General features: G+C 42.3%; 1 protein-coding gene across 1 annotated transcript in view; it reads right to left on the bottom strand.

The window, feature by feature from the left end:
* ptprdb (protein tyrosine phosphatase receptor type Db) overlaps positions 1-18,417 on the bottom strand; it is a 161,619-nt gene that overhangs the window by 124,059 nt on the left and 19,143 nt on the right. The window contains exon 3 of the mRNA XM_037102768.1: positions 8,051-8,076. The gene's annotated coding sequence lies outside the window, so the exon portion shown is untranslated. The remainder of the gene's footprint in view (positions 1-8,050; positions 8,077-18,417) is intronic.

Genomic DNA, 18,417 nt, shown 5'->3' with positions numbered 1-18,417 from the left:
AGAATTAGAATGGCCACAGAGCGACTGCAGCGGGTTTCCTAATGAAGCCTCTCAGTCCCTCTGCCAAAGTGACCCATTTTTCTCTTTCTGTCTCTTTTTCTTTCCCCCTCTTGCTGATACAGCTGCCCCAAATTCTTCACAGGGAAGAATATGCATAAATTTAATTAAAATGGCAAAATTATTGGAATAGAGTCTTATATCCCTCCAAACCATTAGTCGCCGGGTTCGAACGGACTCCGGCGGGTGAGGAGTCTGACGGGGTCAGTCTTCATTCTCAGGAGAAAATGTCACCGTGCAGATGGTAAATTACAATAACACGGATGAACTTTCACTTTAAAGGACAAGAATGGATTGAAAAGATGTTTTAACTGTGTACATGTGTGTGTGTGCGCTTATGTGTGTGGTATCAAGACACTTAGTTTATTTATTTATTTATTTATTTTTTTTGGAAAGTACCAGTCATTTCTGAGTTTTTGACCAAAACGATTTCCTGCTGGCTTTTTCTACAAAGCTGAAGGACAATTAGTTCTCCTCTTTTTAACCATTTCGATTTAAATGCAGTTTGAAATTGTTTCTAAATGCTTGCTGGACTTGTTTGATTGGATCGTTCCAACACCATGGCATTTGGTATTGTTTTAGTTACCACTGAAAGGATTTGGGAGAGTTTATGGAATAAAAGTGTGGGGAACGGTCCAAATTGCAAACCCTTGCAAGATAGCAGGGGATTTTGTTAAATATCTTGCAATTACAAAATTCCCTGGAGCGGCTGATTATACAGCACTCAGACACCCACTGTAAGTGAACAAGGTTGTTAGTCGAACAGAAGATGATCTGGCTCCATGCTTGAACTATGCTGAGTTTTTCCAGAGGTGCTTCTGAATGTAAGTGATCTTGGACTTGCTGAGGGAGCTGATACCAACTTATGACTGACTTCACATCTGGTTCGTGCAGTTGTCACGTTTTTGTCTTATAACTCTTATTTTCGGCTTCTATTTCATTTAAATGTACTTTCTCTCCAGTAACACATTAGTTAATGACAAGTAACAGTTTCTGTAATTCAGTATTTATAATCACAATGCTACGATGATAGATGGCTGAGTAGTCAAAGTCTGTCAGCCATCAGCGATGGACGGTGGCGACGTCTGTCAGCCCAACCCTTCACCCTCTCCAGCATTAGTTTTGTACATATAGGGCTCGGCTGTCAAGTTAGCAGTGACAAAAACTGCTAGTTCGATTGTCAAAATGGTTTGGTTAGGTTCAGACATGCAAACTTCCTGAAGGTAGAAAAAGACAATGGTTCAAGTTAAAACGTTGGCCTCCTGGATGGAGGTTTGACCCAACCAACCATCAGACCACCTCCTGACCTGGATGCCTCCAGAAATCATAGTTGCTTGTTGGAAAGTTGATGTGGGTTTGCTCTCTCTGTGTTCAGCTGACACACTGGCCAGCTTGGTGTTCCTAGCTTGCTTGCTAACGCTAACCAGTGTTAAGCCTACATATGAGAATCAGCTGATTCTGTTCTGAATTCGTGGCTAACACGAGCTAGTTGTTCATGATCAGCGAACAGCCTTCATACGGTACATATGTCACATCCATGTAAACATAGGTTAAAGGTTCAGGTATTTAGGAGGATTTAGTGGGATTTATTGGGAGAAATGTAGTCACTATACTGCTTTAATTAGTTGATCATCTCCTAAAAAAACCATCAACAATGTTTTTGTCAACTTTGAATGAGCTTTTCATATCTATAGAGGGAACAGGTCCATCATGTTGCACCTACTATGTTTATACAAAAGCTCTGAGTGGAGAAATCAATACAACCAACCGGAGTCTGCCTTTTACATTTTCCAAGTTATCAGTGTTTTTAACAGCCATTATTTGGCTTACTGAATTTACTGAATTGGTTGCAACGTGCTGCCTCACAGCTAGACGCCACCAAGTCCTAAATGCTGGACCTTTAAATGCACAGGATGTAATGTTTGGCTATGGAGGCTTTAGTTTAGAGGCGCCTTTAGGTTGATTAATGAAAGTGAATGCAGCCTAATTAATTAGTACTGCGGCTCAGTAATACGTATTGTGATTGCTTTTTTCAGAGAGTAATATTTACAGTTGCGTGTCATCGAATACCCAACACTGTTCTTCAGTCAGACTCCCATGAAATGAAAAATAGACAAAAGTACTTTACATCTGTCTTTGAGGTAATTCTGCAGTCTGACACCAGGTTGTGAACTGTTGGTTTTTCTGCACTGATGTTATTTTCTCTTCACATCAGGAAGGAGGAGCAGATTTCTCCTGTCATCTCCAGCGTGCACGTGTGTGTGTGTGTGTGTGTGTGTATGTTTGTGTGTGTATGCACGCACACACGTGTTTGTTTCTTCCCAAGCATCTGCTGTCATACTGTTGGTGAAAAACGAGGTGCATATAAGTCATCCGGTGAGAGGTAGTCACTAATAGGATAGAGGCTGCTCCACAAGAATGAGCTATGGCCTTATTACCCGCCTCACTTCCTTGCAGCCGGTGTCCTCCCGTAAAAAGCACAACAACGCTGTTCCTGTCCTCCCCCCTACACACGCTCCATCCATCCATCCATCCATCCATCCATCCATCCATCCATCCATCCATCCTTGTGCTTTCTCCTCTTTTCTCACTTCCATACTACCTTTTTCCTCAGGACTTTTTCTCCTCCTCCTCTCCCCAGGCTCTTTCCTCCCTCCCCCCTCCTCTCCACCCTTCTTTTCTCTGCGCCTCATTCGCTCCACACCTCCCGTCGCCTCCCCTTCCTTCTTTCTTTGCCACTTCCTTCTCTCCCCACCTCGAGCACCTGGTTGTTCTACCTTGCATTAAAATAGCCTCTTCCGTGCCTCTCGCCTCTGCATAGCACCTACCAGATTTACTCAGATCTCAGCTCTTCCCATATATCCCCCCTCCTTCCTCTCTGCTCCAATCCTACCTTAACCTGACCCATCCCTCTCCTTTCCTTTCATTTCCTCTCCTTTCCTCTCCATACTCCTCTAAACTTTCATCATATGCCTCTCTGCTTGATCTATTAATCTCTCTCTGTTCTCGCTCAGTCTTCCTTATCCCCTTGGCTCCTTTCCTTCCATTGCTCCCTCCCTCCCTCCCTCCCTTCTTCTCACCCCATTTTTTTCACCTCTCCCAGCCTCAGCACCTGCTGCTGGCGCTGTCTAGACTGGCAATGAAATGAGGATGGAGAGAGGGAGGAGGTGGTTGGGAGACAACACAACTAGGCACTGGATGTGTTTGAAAATAATATAGGAGGAAAAAGAAAAGCAGAAAGGGAGTGCGAGTGGAAGGAAGCAGACGGGTGTGTTTGAGGAGAGAGATGAAGTGGAAAGTAGAGTGGACCGGATGACATGAAAGGGTGTGGAGACGTCGTAAAAGCGTTCATAACCTAAAGTGGAGTTGTCCACCTTAAGAAGAAAAGAAATTCCACTATTTCTTTGCGGTTTCTCTTTCAGTTGTCAGTTTAATTTTCTTCACCTCTAAATTGTTTGGCATCTTCCAGGGAACACAACAAGCAATCATTTCCCGCGGTTCACTGCTTCACACCCACTGAACACCTCTGTCCACTCATCTGTCATTTCACTTTTGAATCGTGCCCTGTTTTTCAGGGGATGTGATAAACCTTCCCAATTCACACGTTGCATCGAAGTGAGGAAACATGATCCAAGGGGACCTCGTCCGTTTCTTCCTGATGAACGACTTCATGAATGAATTTCGTGGCATCGGTCCCGTCATATTGTGAGTACGAGTGGTGGTGTGAGAGGAGGAGGAGGAGGAGGAGGAGGAGGAGGGACACAGGAAAAAAGAAATCATGGCCTCGATGGAGTGATGAGGGAAATGAGGACAAACAGATGCCCGATTACATCTTTATATGACAGATACACGCGCACACAGTTTTGTTTCATGGTCGGCCTGTGCTTCACAGTGTGTGTGTGTGTGTGTGTGTGTGTGTGTGTGTGTGCGTGCTTGACGGGAGGAGGTGTCCTATCTGTCAGTAACAGGATGTGATAATTAACCTTTCTCCTGCTGAGCGGAGCTATTAAAGCTAAGGCTTTAAACGAGTTTTTATCACGATCACGACACATTACACAACTTCAGTCGTTTCGAGCTGTTGTACACATACAGTGACATTGTGCACTGGAACAGTTCATGCACCGGCTATTCTTTCCCTTTCCACCTCTATCTGTATTTCATCTGTGTATCTGGCCAGCACTGAATTATTGATCGAATTAGCCCCCCCCATAACATCATAAGCTGAAATCCAATATTAATCGCTTGGATAATTTTTACCATTTCCCCTCATTCTCAATGTAACTGACCTTCTCGCTAAAGTCAACTGATGACTACGCAGATTCTCCACATAAACACACACACAATCATTTTCATAGATTGAAAACATGTTTGCTGTAGATACAGTGGTGGAGGAAGTGCTAACTTTACCAATGTAAAGCGGCGTGAATTTTCTCAAAGCTGAGCGTCTGGGCTGGAGTGGCTCTTTACTTCTCCAAACCGAGGCTGCGCTGATCGGTGATTACGGTAGGGAACAGACCGACTATAAATATGTTCTTTATATGACCCCACTTCAAAAAACACGCACTATCCCTTTAAACTTTCAGATGATGACACAGTACTTTCCCCTCTAGCGTCAGTTTTGCATGCGAAGGGGGCTCCGCACTCTAGTGAGCAATAATATGCAATATGTGACTTATGATTAGACTTTCAAAATAAAGGCTTTGTGGTCAAGCTAGCAATAATATTCAGTATAAGACGTCTGATTAGATTTTCAAACTGAAGCTTGCTGGCAAACAGTTCACATGTGATGACTTTTAAAAATGTTATTAATGTCAAATGGTCATGATTTGGTTTGGCTTAGGCACAACAACTGCTGTTGAAATGACTACATTCAGTCTTCTCATGTGAGTGATGTCACACATGGCAAATCCCACTTAATGTAAGTAAGGTAAATTACATCATTTACGTAGGTTAACTTAGCTACGTTATTTAAAAAAAAAAAAAAAAAAAAAAAAATCACTCTCGACTCCTTGTCACAAACAGATGCAAGCCCTGGTCCCTAGAGTAAAAGGTTCTGAGAATGACCCACTTGGACTTGGACATTTCTTGCTCTTTATTCTACTGGACAAGTGGGACGCTGCTGTATCGCTAGAGGGGAGCCTGCAGCATCACATTTAGGAGTGTAGGGCCAGTTACCAGGCCGCTGTAGTAAATGGGAACAATTAATGTATCATGGGCATTCAGTTTGAAAGTGTAAACTTGTCTTATCTGTACACAGATTGATAACACCGGGTTTCCTCTGCAGTTACGGTACTTTAAATGAGAACAATTATATTTGTTTACACTAATGCAGCATAATCATTAAAATGCTGGAGAATATGTGCTGGGTTACCTTCCGCGGCTGCTTACAAAGATGCAAGTGCGAAGACGAAGAAGAAACACAACTGAGAGTCTCGAGTGAGGGCTAATGTGGCAGATGGGCCAGCAGTAGAGTAACATATGACTTTGTGCCCCCGAGCGAGTCTCTAGTAACAGCGGGCCGGCCAAACCTTAGCCACTAATGAGGCTCTACACACGGTCCCAACAGAGCCCACTCCAAACACGGGGAACCAGACGCACACAAGGAGGGAGACAAACACTAAGATGTACCCACATGCCCTCGTACACACAAACACAGAAATGTTAAAAAAATCTGACGCACAACCTTGGGCACCAGCACAAACAAACACTAAAGGGCGCACTAACATGGCATCTGTCTTTGGTAAAAACCTTGTAGCTACAATTACGGAGCTTTTAATGTGTTAACTTCTTTGGAGGATTGGCATCCCTCTCTACTTGTCCTCAGTTCTAAGGAAGGTGTGGGTGCCTTGGACAGAATTCAGCAATAATTAAAGTATCAGAGCATTTTTTCTCAATATTGATATCTGGCAATGTTTCATATTCAAATGCAGAGTAAAATTTAACAACCTCTTTGAGCCAAAGTGTTTTTAATTGCTGTTCGATGACAATAAGTTTCATGCGGTTATTTTTAAGTATTTCTTATGGCAAAGGTTGTGTTGTGCTCACGGGCGCAGTCTACTGCTTTCAGCCGCTCACGCTCAGCATCTTCAGCTCGGCATCACCAAAGTCAGAAATGTTAGAATGTGACACGCACAGAAACCTAGTAAAGGTGTTTGCATTTCTCACGCCTGATGCGGCCTCTGCTCAGGTTGAAGGTGGACAGAGCTATGCTGGTGACTAAGCGAAGCCATTAAACTGCACTTAACTTGTCCCAACCTTGAGGCTGCAACATCCATAACAAGAGCGTGAAAGACCTGTCAGTCACACAGTGTGTTTACGCCCATTGACACCATGAAAGAAGACTGTAGGCACATTAAAATATCATGTTCCAGGGAACCATCAGATGATAGATCAGAGAGAGAGGAAGGAAGTAGACAAACGTGACTTGAAGTGAAACTCTTGCCAAAATGTAACTTAGGCTTTTTTGTGAAAGTATGTGAGTCAAACCTTTGTGTAAAAGCATAATTACGACGAAAGAGGCACTTTTAAGATGTACCATATTTTAGTTTTCGGGTCCAAGTCATTTTCAGTGGAGTGCTAGGGGCACTTTAGCGATAGCATCAAAATCGCTATTTTTAAAACACTAAGAAGGCTCGACACAACATGAAACTTCGCTTGTAGTATCACCAGGGTCTCTACACATGAACTTGAGAATATCAAGTCTTATGGATTTTCTTCAAGCTTAAATCAGTTGGTGAAAAATTACAAAATCTTGCACCAAATTTGTTTTTTTTCAACAACATGTAACTCTATTTCTTTTATTTTAAACTTCATTGTTACAAATGGTATTTAAGTTATCTTATTTTACTTTTATTTGTCAATGATACAAACAATGGCAATCTTGTCGTAATCCTGTTGCTTTTCGTTGATATTATCTTTCAAATGCAATTTTCTATGCCTGTGGAAAGCGTTTGGCTCGCCGTGTGTCTGAACGTTGCTGCATAAATAAACTCGCCTTGCCTTCAATTACAGTTCAGCTTTATTTGAGCAGCCATAGAGAAAATTATACAAATGAGGCGTTTGAAACTTATTTTTTTCACAGCGAGATAGATAAACTCAAATCACGGAGCTCTAAAATGAAACCATTTGCAAACAAAAGGCATTTGAAGATAAAAACATTTCAATGGTATAAAAAATAAAAAAAAACGCACTCCATGCTCGTGCTCACACTTTACACTGCAGTCAGATATCACACACACACACACACGTATCCTGTGTGCCCCAACGCAAGGTCAGGCAGGTTGTATGGTACTGTAGCACTTTTAATTTTCTTTCGAGAGTATTGTGAGCCTGCTGATATTATTACACAGCATCCCAGCCTGAAAGTAATAAGTTTGAGATATACTAAAGCTGAAACCAGTAATCTATAAATAAACAATAACAGTGGCCTTGCCTTTTAAAAAACTATATGGCAGTTGTTGGTTTTTTTTTTTTTTATTTTGCAGACAGACCCGGTTATGAGTAACTGCTTGTGACAGGAAGATTCAGTTGCAAAACACCATGCGGGAGGATTTACTGTGTATTATTATTCTTGGTGTGTACTGCACAGAATTACTACACAGCCCTTGTGATATATATATTTTTTTTGCTTAGAATTATTTATCGGCTAATGGAGGGATGTAAACATGACTTACTTACGTTGTGTAATCTCTATATAAAGTGTCCTTTAGGCTGCTGATGCATTTCTGTGCATTTCTGATCGCGGCTTTACCCGGGGAGTGCAGTGGGAGTGCTACCCAGAGTGTCTCTTTGTTATCTTAACACAATGTTATTGTGTTTCAGTGAGCAGGAATCCTGAGCCAAATAAATTTTGAGGACGCAGATTGTTTCGTGATACACACACTGTGCCAAGCGCTGATGGCGTGCTGTGTTTTATGGGTTGAAAATCAGAGGAAGAAAGTACAAGGGAAGGAGAAAAAAAAAAAAAAAAAAACGCCAGACGAGTGTCTCTTACCTTAAGAAGCACTTCAGCACGTCAAACTGCAAAGAGAAGGAGCAAAGAAAAGGGAAGGGAGAGACAGAAGAGAGAGGGGGAAACAAGAGGGAAAGAAAGAAGAAATTAGTTGACCGTAGGGCGCAATTGCAGAACAACAACTTTCTAAGACACCTCACGGGCGAATGTGTGAACTAGAGAGATTTTAAAAAGGCTCGAGTGGATTTACAGTGCAGAGTGAGGCAGCTTCTGCTGCACTGAAGACCATTTGACAGTTGCGTCATTTAAAAAAGAGAGATCATAAAAGAGGCTGTCCTAAAATCTGCTTCTGAGGGGGCTGCTTAAGAGACAACTTTAAATAAACAGAGAGAGAAAAAAAAACAAAAAACTAGAAATAGCCCTCATGGATTTGCTGAATCCCTGGATCCTGTACAATATTTATTCCTCTCGCCCCTTTTCCTCCGCGGCTCCACACTTTATCAGACCCCGGTAGAGCAGAGCGGGGAGTGCGGAGATAGCACTGGTTTGCCGGGTGTTGTTCTTCCCTGTCTTCCCTTGCCAAACGCTGACCTACTGTACTTCACACTGCTACGCTCTCCTGGCTGCAATACATGCAGCCTTGGAAAGAGACGATGCAAACACCCTTAAGCTGCCAGTATGCTCCGTCAGAAGCGCTTAGCGGATGGGTGAATAGCTTTGGAAACTCCCTCCCTCAACGTCTTTCCAACGATGGATTACAGAGGGTCTGTGTCTGACCGCTCCTCCAATTTTATGAAACTAGCAACCCGACATCCTCGCTCGCTTTAACCCCGGTGATGGGCGGCCTTCACTGAGGTGACACAGAGGCCAGGGTTTGAACTTCTCACTCTCTCCTTTCGTTCTGGTCACTTTTCTTGTGAACAAGATGCTGCAACACCATCAACGTCCTCAAGAGGAGACTGTCTAAAAGAGAACGCCATGAACCCTATATTTGAAAGATACAGCGTTTTACTCCACCTGCACGACGGCTGGTTCTTCACCCTGCCTTCCACTGTGATCCTTAAGACCAACTATGTACACTTTTGATTTCTAACACCCTCACATCAAGTACTGCCTGGCACATAAGAGCAGTATCTTAGTTTCCTTCCTAATTACACAAAATGTAACAATAAGATGAAACCTTAAATGCTTTCAGACATGTTGTAAAGGTTGAGCTCAGTGATAAAGAGTGTGTTATTGAGACACAAATTGTCTGTAGCTCTCTGTCTACTTGGTTTCTGAAAAGGTCACCAAAATAGAATCCAGATAATTGAATAAACAATAAGTTGTATAAGACTTATACAAGTGTGTGTGCAAGCTCACAGGAGAGCTCCAGACTTATCTACTGACAGATAAAGGAACATTTTTAGGGAATATCGCTTTGTGGCCTTGAAGTTTTTTTTTTTTTTTTGGATCTCTTTTTTTTTGTGAGTTTCTGGTAACTTGGGTCCGGACAAGGCTAATAAAGAGAAGAGCTCGTGGTATTTTGTAGACTTTATGTTTTGTGGTTGACATGGGGACAAACCAAAATAACCTTACATCACCCGAATATCCTCATTGTCAGTGTCTAACACAGACTTCTCAGACAGGAAAAAAAAACAAAAAAACATGGCAACACAGTAGAAGAGTGGCAACAAATCTCAACTGGGGATACTGCAGTTACATCTCACCTATGAGGCCACCAGGAAGCACAAGACTTTTACATTCAAACCTGCTGTGGAGCTTTTGTCTCCAGTGAGATAAATCAATGAATCACACCAGCCGCAACGCTTGTTGACATTCCAACCCAAGAGTACTCAGTAGTCATTACCGCAATATTACATAGAGTAGATACAAGTCAATTACAATTTTTTTTTTTACTACTACATAACTAAATGAGTACCCTGTGGTTGTAGTCATAGTCATGAGTAGACACTATGCTAGTAATTACTACATAATAACTACATAATTACTACATAATCACATGAGTAGTCAGTAATCTTTACTAGATAATTATATAAACACTCAGTATTCTTTATGACATAATAACACAATACATGGTAGTCATTACTGCATAATTACACGTCTACTGAGTTGTCATTACTGAATACTGACATGAGCATTCAGTAGTAATTTATATATGATTACAAAAAAAATCACTAGGAGTTACTACATGAGTACATGAGTACTATGTGGTCATTAATACGTATTTACATGAGTAATGGTTGATGTAAAAAACAAAACAAAACACATCACTACAGGTGCAGCAGTGTGAGCAAATAGCCTCCAGAAGATAAAAACTCTGGCTCTTTATCTGGTGGTTAAATCTTTACCGAATTCATTTGTTTGGTGAGAGCTCAAATGCAATGGACATTCATATCTAAATGTCCCTCCAGCACACTTTCTTTTCACCTTCTGCAAGCACTGTTGATAACGAAATGAAATCATTCACGGCCTTGCAACTGATTGTTGGGCTCTGACTAGCTGCACACAATTTATTTGGGCTTACAAGTCGTTTTTGCCACAAAAGAGAGGGACAAAGCTGTTAGTAGCAGCAACTTTCCTGTCTGTCAGAAACCATTTGCTGTTAAGTATAAAGACACTTTGGCAAAAACTCATTTGGAAAAAAAAAAAAAAAGGTGCTGACAGGAAAGAATGTGTTAGAATTAGAGAGTGTGGAAACTGTTTTTTTTTTCTTGTTTTTGGCGGCAGCCAAATGCGGCACACGACATCTATGTCACCACGGAAATCTTGCAGTCGTCACAGAATTCTCCAATACAAGGTGAAGATGTTCGTCCTGCTTCAGGATTACTGACACGCTTCTGTGTAATGAGATTTGTCGAGGAAATCTTTCTCTCACATCTTCATATTTTCACATTTTAAATAGACAGTAATGTGACTTACACAAAACGCTAGATGCTGTTTGTAATTAACCGAAGAACTACCGGCATGACTCCATATCCACACACTGTAGAGACGATCCGACACTCACACGCACACACGCGCACTTACAGCGATCAGAGTGTTTCATTAGTGAGGAACAGATAGATTACCCTCCCGAAGGAGACATTGACCAAGAGGCCATTGATCCACTGAGCCAAGCCAATCTGCGTGTGTGCAAATGTGTGTGAATGCACGTCGAAAGTAGCCTACTGATGGAGTCTTTAAGTTGTTGGGGTAAGCACGGTAAATCTAATCCAGTGGTGTTTAATGGAGAGAAGAAAAGAAACAGGCTGTTGACATATTCATTAGGTCCAATTACTGCGTCCAATCACTGCCATCACCAGAGAACGAGAGCGAGCGTCAGCAACGTTCATGTCTTGGCAAAGCACCAGCAGGGAAAAAGACTGATAGCACTCGATTTGATGAATAAAAAAAAAAAAGAGGCATATTTATTCCACTTAGCGAACGACAACGTGGTGCATTTAGAAGGCATCTAATATCATTTGATCTCATTCAAGCCTAGTGGAGTAGTGAAGTGTAAATCAATCTGGCTCAAACTGGAATTAGTCATTCACACAGTGTTATTGATGATTCAATAAAGATCGCTGGGTTGTAATCATGACTTATGGTAATAAGACAATGACACTGCCCCATTACACATAATGAGCTCGCTGTAAACACTAACAATCACAGACAAATACAAGAAAATGCTATTTTACGTTGGTGCAGCATCTGCTCCGCGCGTGTGTGCGCTTGACTGATCCCCATCTACATGTATGGGACTAGTAATTAGCCTTCTAGCTTGCTCTCTTACATTGGATGCGAAGGTAATTGGGGCTTTTGGACACTTGCTCTCAATCTCTGTCAACGTGAGTGTGTGTGTGTGTGTGTGTGTGTGTGTGTGTGTGTGTGTGTGTTGTAGTGTCTGTATTCTGGAGGATGGCCAAACCATTACTGTGTGCTCAGCCTGCTCTAAAGCAGCTTGTGATTCATTAGTAATGAGTCCATTTGCAAACTAAATGAGTGTTTGAGTGGCCAAACTGCGACGTGTGTGATGATTGTGTCCACTTACTCTATTTTGTGGGGAAGGATGTTAAACACACTTACTCTCTCTCTTCTCTCTATCTCACACACACACACAGATTCATGTTGTTATGTTTTTCCAAATGTAAATAACGTTTGCACACCCGTGTGTGTCTGTTCAGCCAGCACCAGAAGCTCATGTGGAGATAATGAAGTCAGTCGGTTGTGTCATTAATTACTGGTTTACACCTGCTTGTCTCAGCTAATTAGACATGCTGACATACACGCAAGTTTACACACTCTCTCAGAATGCACATGCGCACACACACTTGGAAAAAGAAAAAAAAAGAGGGGGGAAAAAAACCCAACAACGCATATTCCATCTCACTCACCAACAGACGCACAAACTTCCAGACAACTTTCTTTCTTTTTTTTTTTTTTCTTTTTAACACTGACGAGTCAAAAATACATCCTCATTTTCACTCCGAGGAAGGTGAGATGGCACCGCTAAACACAGCACGGCTCGGGGATCTCTCTCCTTCTCTCGGTCTCACATACAAACACATATTCGCACACCTCCTTCTCCCTTTTCTCACTCTGTCATCCTCTCGTCCTTCCCTCCTTTTTCCTGCGCGCGTTCGGTTTCCCACTGTCTCGCGGCGCAACTGTACAGCCTATTCTGTTTCACTCACACACACACATACACACACACACAATCTCTCGGTCTTTAAACTCTGTCTCAGTTTTGTGTGCGCGCGCTTGTGAGACAGAGTTTGTGTGTGTGTGCGCGCGCGTGCGGGTGTGTGTCTCTCCTCCCAGCCCATTTTCTCAACAAAGGCCACAGCTGCTGCCGGTTTGTGCTGAATAAAAGATGACAGAGCCGTAATATCAGGAGATTAGCAGCTAACGAAACAATGATTTTGTCCAATTTAAATAGCGACATCAGTTGCATCACAAGCACTCCGCGTGTCAACTCTGATATGATAATGTTTGCGACCGAGTGAGAACTGTTTTCATCTGCACAGAGAGACTCCCTGACTCCGTCTCCCTCTCCCCCCTCGTCTCTTTTGTTCTCTCACCACCCCCTCTCTCCCTCTCTCTCTTTCCCGCGCACATATTTGCTCTGGCCCTCCCTGCGTCTCTAATACGAATTCGTGCACACGCACGCACGCACGCGGCAGGCACGTAGAAGCATATGGCTATTTCTCTCCTCTTTGAAGGGTTGCTTTGAAGCTATGGCACCCGTATCGATTGGCGCTCAGATGAGCTCGCTCCGCCAGAGCCCTGCGATTATCTGTCGCTTTATTTCAAACAGAGCGCGAGAGAGGGTGGTGGTTGGGGGGGCTTACACACCCATCACTCACTCACACTCTCACACAGTCAAGTGTTTTTTTTTGTGTTTTTTTTAAACACTCATACGTGACGCGCGCACACACGCACGCACAAACGGGAGGGGGGGATAATGAGACGAGCTTACACGCCGAATCCCCGATACTTAAGGCAAGCTGCGCCTCAGAGCTGACAAGTGTGAGTGGTGAATGTTAAAGAGAGCGAGGACACGGCGAGAGAAAAGAGACAATAAAGTCTGGAGAAGTGATGAAACTTAAGAGGAAAATTTCCCCCCACGGCTCCACTCTGATTTAAAAAAAAAAAAAAAAAAAAAAACTGTTCCACCACGGGCATTATGAAAATCACTTTGTCGAAATGAATGTTTAAGTGAGAAGTTCACAGGGTGGAGAAAGGTTGAGCAGCGGGGTCAAGGTCAATGGCTGTTTGTGGACTTTTGAAACTTTTTTTTTTTTTTAAATTCCCTCAGTCTCAGTGAGCCACAGTCGCTGTGGTTTTGCTTTCGCAGACGGCAGCGAGGATTATTCACAGTGTGACTTTCTGCTTGATGCCCACAGGAGTAAGACAGAGAGCGAGCCAGAGTGACATGAAATGTTAATGGTCTGCCCTGAGCGGCAGAACCTCATATCAGGCTTGATTTAGAAACTACAGTGGCTTTCACTGTCACGTCACACACAGGGCTGGAAACACCCGCATATATACGGACAGACACACTGATGGCGGATCTAGGATTTTTCTGAGCGAGGGGCCATCAAGGGGCCACAATGTTCACAGAGCGGCCAAGTAGTTGCACACAATCCCTGGTTTTGGTGTATACATTTCACCAGTTCAAATACTTGAATGTAATTTTAAAAAAGCTTACACGGTAAAATCTTGTTATCAATTTTACATGCATTTTTACTGTACATAGACAAAATACTCTCCAACACACACAGCATGTGAGAAAATCCAGCATTTTATTCATTTTTTAAAACCTTTTTACATGTTCACAAATACTGTCAGTACAAAATATCTCTCTCATACACATAACATACACAAAGTTCCATGTGGGTGACTGCTGTACATTTTGCTCTACTGCAACAGCGTTATTCTTTGGTTTTTGTGATGGGAACTGAACCGTTTTACAAACTCATACATGTCTAATGCGTTTGCTCGTCGGGGCTCAATGCTCAGCAACCCAAGACGACTCTGTTCGTGGATGATTTTTAATCAAACGTTGGGCTGAAAAGCTGCGCTCACATGAAGCACTGCTCACTGTTATCACAATGGCTGTTCTTCCGGGCCTAAACAGCTCACGAAACACCTCCTTGAATGGTTCTAGGAATACTACAAATTCTAGAAGTGTAGTAAGCCTCTGCATCCCACTTTTTTCTTTCCTCTCCAAAACTCTCTTGATCTGATCGAGCTCGTTGGCCAAGTCATCAACATTTGAACCAAAAATCTTGGCAAAGGAAAAAAAGAGTCTCTTCTTGTAAAAAGGTGATGCTTTGAGGGTGAAGTGCTCGGATTCCCTTCATGATTGTGCAGTTGGGCTTAGAGAAACATTTTTGCAGTTCACCGGTCATTGAATTGAGCACTGGATGGAAAGCATGTCTTTTAAAGTTTTCTTTGTCGTTTTCATCAACTCCACGCTCACCAGTTGATGGAGTAAGTATGTAATCACATAGTAGCCTATTCATCTCAGGCTGCCTCCTCTCAGGCCTTTCCAAACTCAGATCACACTTTACAGCCATTTTCTCCACCTCTTTCCACACAACCTCAAAAAAGGCCTCACTCCTGTATTGCTGCAATGTGTCAAGTAATGATTCCACAAAACTGACCGCTGCAGCGAGTTCCAGCCCAATTTCTTGCAGTAAATGGTACACTGCTGGGAGTCTATCAAGCAGATTGCGGCAGGCTGCGTGCCTGCAAGCCCACCTAGTGTCACTGAGCTTAGGAAGCTCACGAGGCTGACCATTATACATTTTTCCGTGCCATTTTGTGTGCACATATGATCCAGACCAAAAAAAAACAATGTAGTTTTTGAAGAAGGGAGTAAAAGCAACCAGCCTCAGAGACTGACTTCACACTATCAACAATCACAAGGTTCAAACAATGAGCAGGATCCTTGTACACACACCTGGGTGCTCGCCCCTCATGACAGTGCCGTCGTAGCCCTGACCAACCAGGCTGGTGCGATATTCTAGCCTGTGTTTTTCAAGGCGTTTTATGATCAAAGCAGTGAGCCCTGCTGCATCTAGGCTGTCAGCTTTCATGAAGTCAAGAAAGCCCTCATGTATGACCCCTCTGTAATAATATCTGATGACCAGTCACACTAGTTCTTTTTTCTGAAGGTCTATGGTTTCATCAGCTATTATACTGAACACCCCACTCTGTTTCACTTCAGTTATTATTTCCTCTTGAACCATTTCTGCCAGGAATTTCAACATTTCATTTTGAATGGTTTTGCTGGTGTATTTAGCATTACCATGAAACGAATCATGCTTAGCTATCTCCTTTAAAATAGTCGAAAAGTTGCCTCAGTTATCTGAGTCCTCACACTCTGTGTGACCCCTCTGGGAAATGTTCTGTGTGGCAGCTCAGTTAAAAGCATGACTTCTGCAATGGTTTTAACATATACCTGGTTTTCCAGAATTTTCTTTTCTCTCTCTTTGTTAATATAATCTTTTATGCATGACTTTGTTTGAGTGGCCATTTCATGCTGCTTCCACAAACATGGCATTTCGGTGGTGCTCTGATTTGGAGTGGTCTTTAAAGCCACCTTCTTTGCACAAAGCTTTCTTCCAGTTGGAGAAACCAGTTTCTGTCCTGAATACATATGGGGCATTTGGAAGGGAAAAATGGCGGCAGGCATAACAAAATCCAGAGTCCCTACTGATGAAGTACTCCAACCACATGTAGTCTCTGTACCGCGACTCATTGAATGCCCTCTTGCGGTTGCCATGTTGCGTCTTGGGGAAATCCTCAGGGACAGGCTGCACAGGACCCCCTGCTCTTGACTGGGAAATGTCTGGTGAGAAGCAAATTAAATACAAGTTGGAGTCAATTGTTTATATCCCTCAACTTTTAACTTTCAAGGTATTCAGAAACAGTAAAAGAATGAGTGCATAATTCACTTAAATTTAAGGACCATTTACAGAATAAAAAGCATACCATCAGGTTCTACTGGAGCAGAACAATCCTTTTGATGTCTGCACAGGACTCTGTGCACCACACTGGAAGATGTCTGAAAGCAGCAAATGACAGATTATTTAACATAAGCCTATTGTCACAATACAATACACGATAGCTGTCTATAAGACCACATCTTTATTTATCTAAAACTGAAGGAAACCAATAAAAATTAAAGCCATTACATTAACGTTATGGTAAATCTTATCACAATGAGGTGTAAGAATTCAGTGAACTTACGTGACATTTCACGAGATAACAACAAAGAAGTACATGAATTAGCATCACGTGAATTAGCATTACATTACATTAACACAACATGCTAGTTAAAATGCTAGGGCATCAGTTAATATTACTGTTAGCTCATGTTAGCTTTACTTCTTAATTTAACGTTTGTCAGACGTAAGCTACGTGACAGCTGTGAGTAAACAAGGATTTATGACTTACCAAAAAACTCCTCAAAACAGAGACTGCCATAGGTTGTCGGTTGAAAAACTTTGTCTGTGGGATCGTTCAAATCTTCTTCTTCTGTAAGCTTTATTGACGCTTTATTGACACTGGACGCTGGAATTGCATCAGCCTGTAATCTAATCTAATAATCACTCTCGGCCAAAGGACAGATGAGTGACAGGACAGGGGCACTTCAGGGGGCCAATCAGATTCCAACTGGGGCCAATGCCCCTGTGGCCCCGCCCCTAGAACCGCCCCTGAGACACACGCTTTAATTAAACCTGGGGCAATACTGCTGAGAGTTGACTTTGAGAATAAACATTTCTGAATATGTAATTAATTTGCTAAACAGAGTCACTCCTGGATTCACAGTCAAACCAGAAACAAACCAACACAGTCGAAGATTTTGTAAATCCAAACGTTCACGTGCTGCTCCAACCTTTACAATCATTCCATCACACGGGTTACTCTAAAAACATACAGAGGGGTTTAAGAAGTATTTGTGAGGCTCTGAAAAGGGCAGCAACACACACACACACACACACACACACACACACACACACACACACACACACACACACACACACACACACACTGGGTGGACCCACATGAGTACACACACATCAAGGCAAATCTCTCATTAAAGCACTGGATGTTGGGAATGATCTGGATGTTTATTCATGATCACAGAGTTGACATTTAGTCTGTGTTTTAGAGGCCAGACACACATTTTAGGCCACCAAGGTACTCATACCCTCATGGTTTATCATAGTACAAACACACAGAATAAACTGTGTGTGAACACATCATCGGGTTCCCTATTGATTTCAAAGCCGGGCACTGCCTTTCTAAAGGTTTTTTTTATAATCACTAGCAAATCACTTAAGACTCGCTGAGCTCTTGGTTTCCCCAAGCGAGAGCAGTGATGATCACCTCAGACCCCAGAGACGGTCAGAGGATCAGCAGTATTAAAAAGACAATGTGATAATGTCATAATATAATGAAAATAATAATAACTATATTTATGTAGCACAAACAAATATTCAAGGAATACATAAAATCATAAGAATGTAATAAAAGAACAGATAAAAAATGGGTGACGCATAAAAGTAGTTAGGAAGAGGTGGAAAAGTGTAAGATGAACTAGGTGCCTGCCTGAATAAATCAGTCTTCAGCTTATTTTTGATATAATGCTTTGTTTTAAAAAGCTCTGCTGTCTGAATGAATGACTGTAGGAAAAGAAAAGGGTTTTGCTTATTTTACCGTTCGAGTGCAACTTCAGTCACACAGGAATCACTCTGCTAAGGTACACCTCTTAACCTCTCCAAAAGGCATACTCACAGTTGTATCGTAAACAAATCTAGTGCCGCTTTTCTATTTGGGCAACTAGGCGCATGATTTCTAAATATGAACATGCCATTCTTTTTCCAGATACATGTCAAAGTCGGTGAAACATT

Source organism: Acanthopagrus latus, chromosome 1 (genome assembly GCF_904848185.1).
Source record: "Acanthopagrus latus isolate v.2019 chromosome 1, fAcaLat1.1, whole genome shotgun sequence".
Taxonomy (NCBI): Eukaryota; Metazoa; Chordata; class Actinopteri; order Spariformes; family Sparidae; genus Acanthopagrus; species Acanthopagrus latus.
This window is presented reverse-complemented; position numbering and strand designations above follow the sequence as displayed.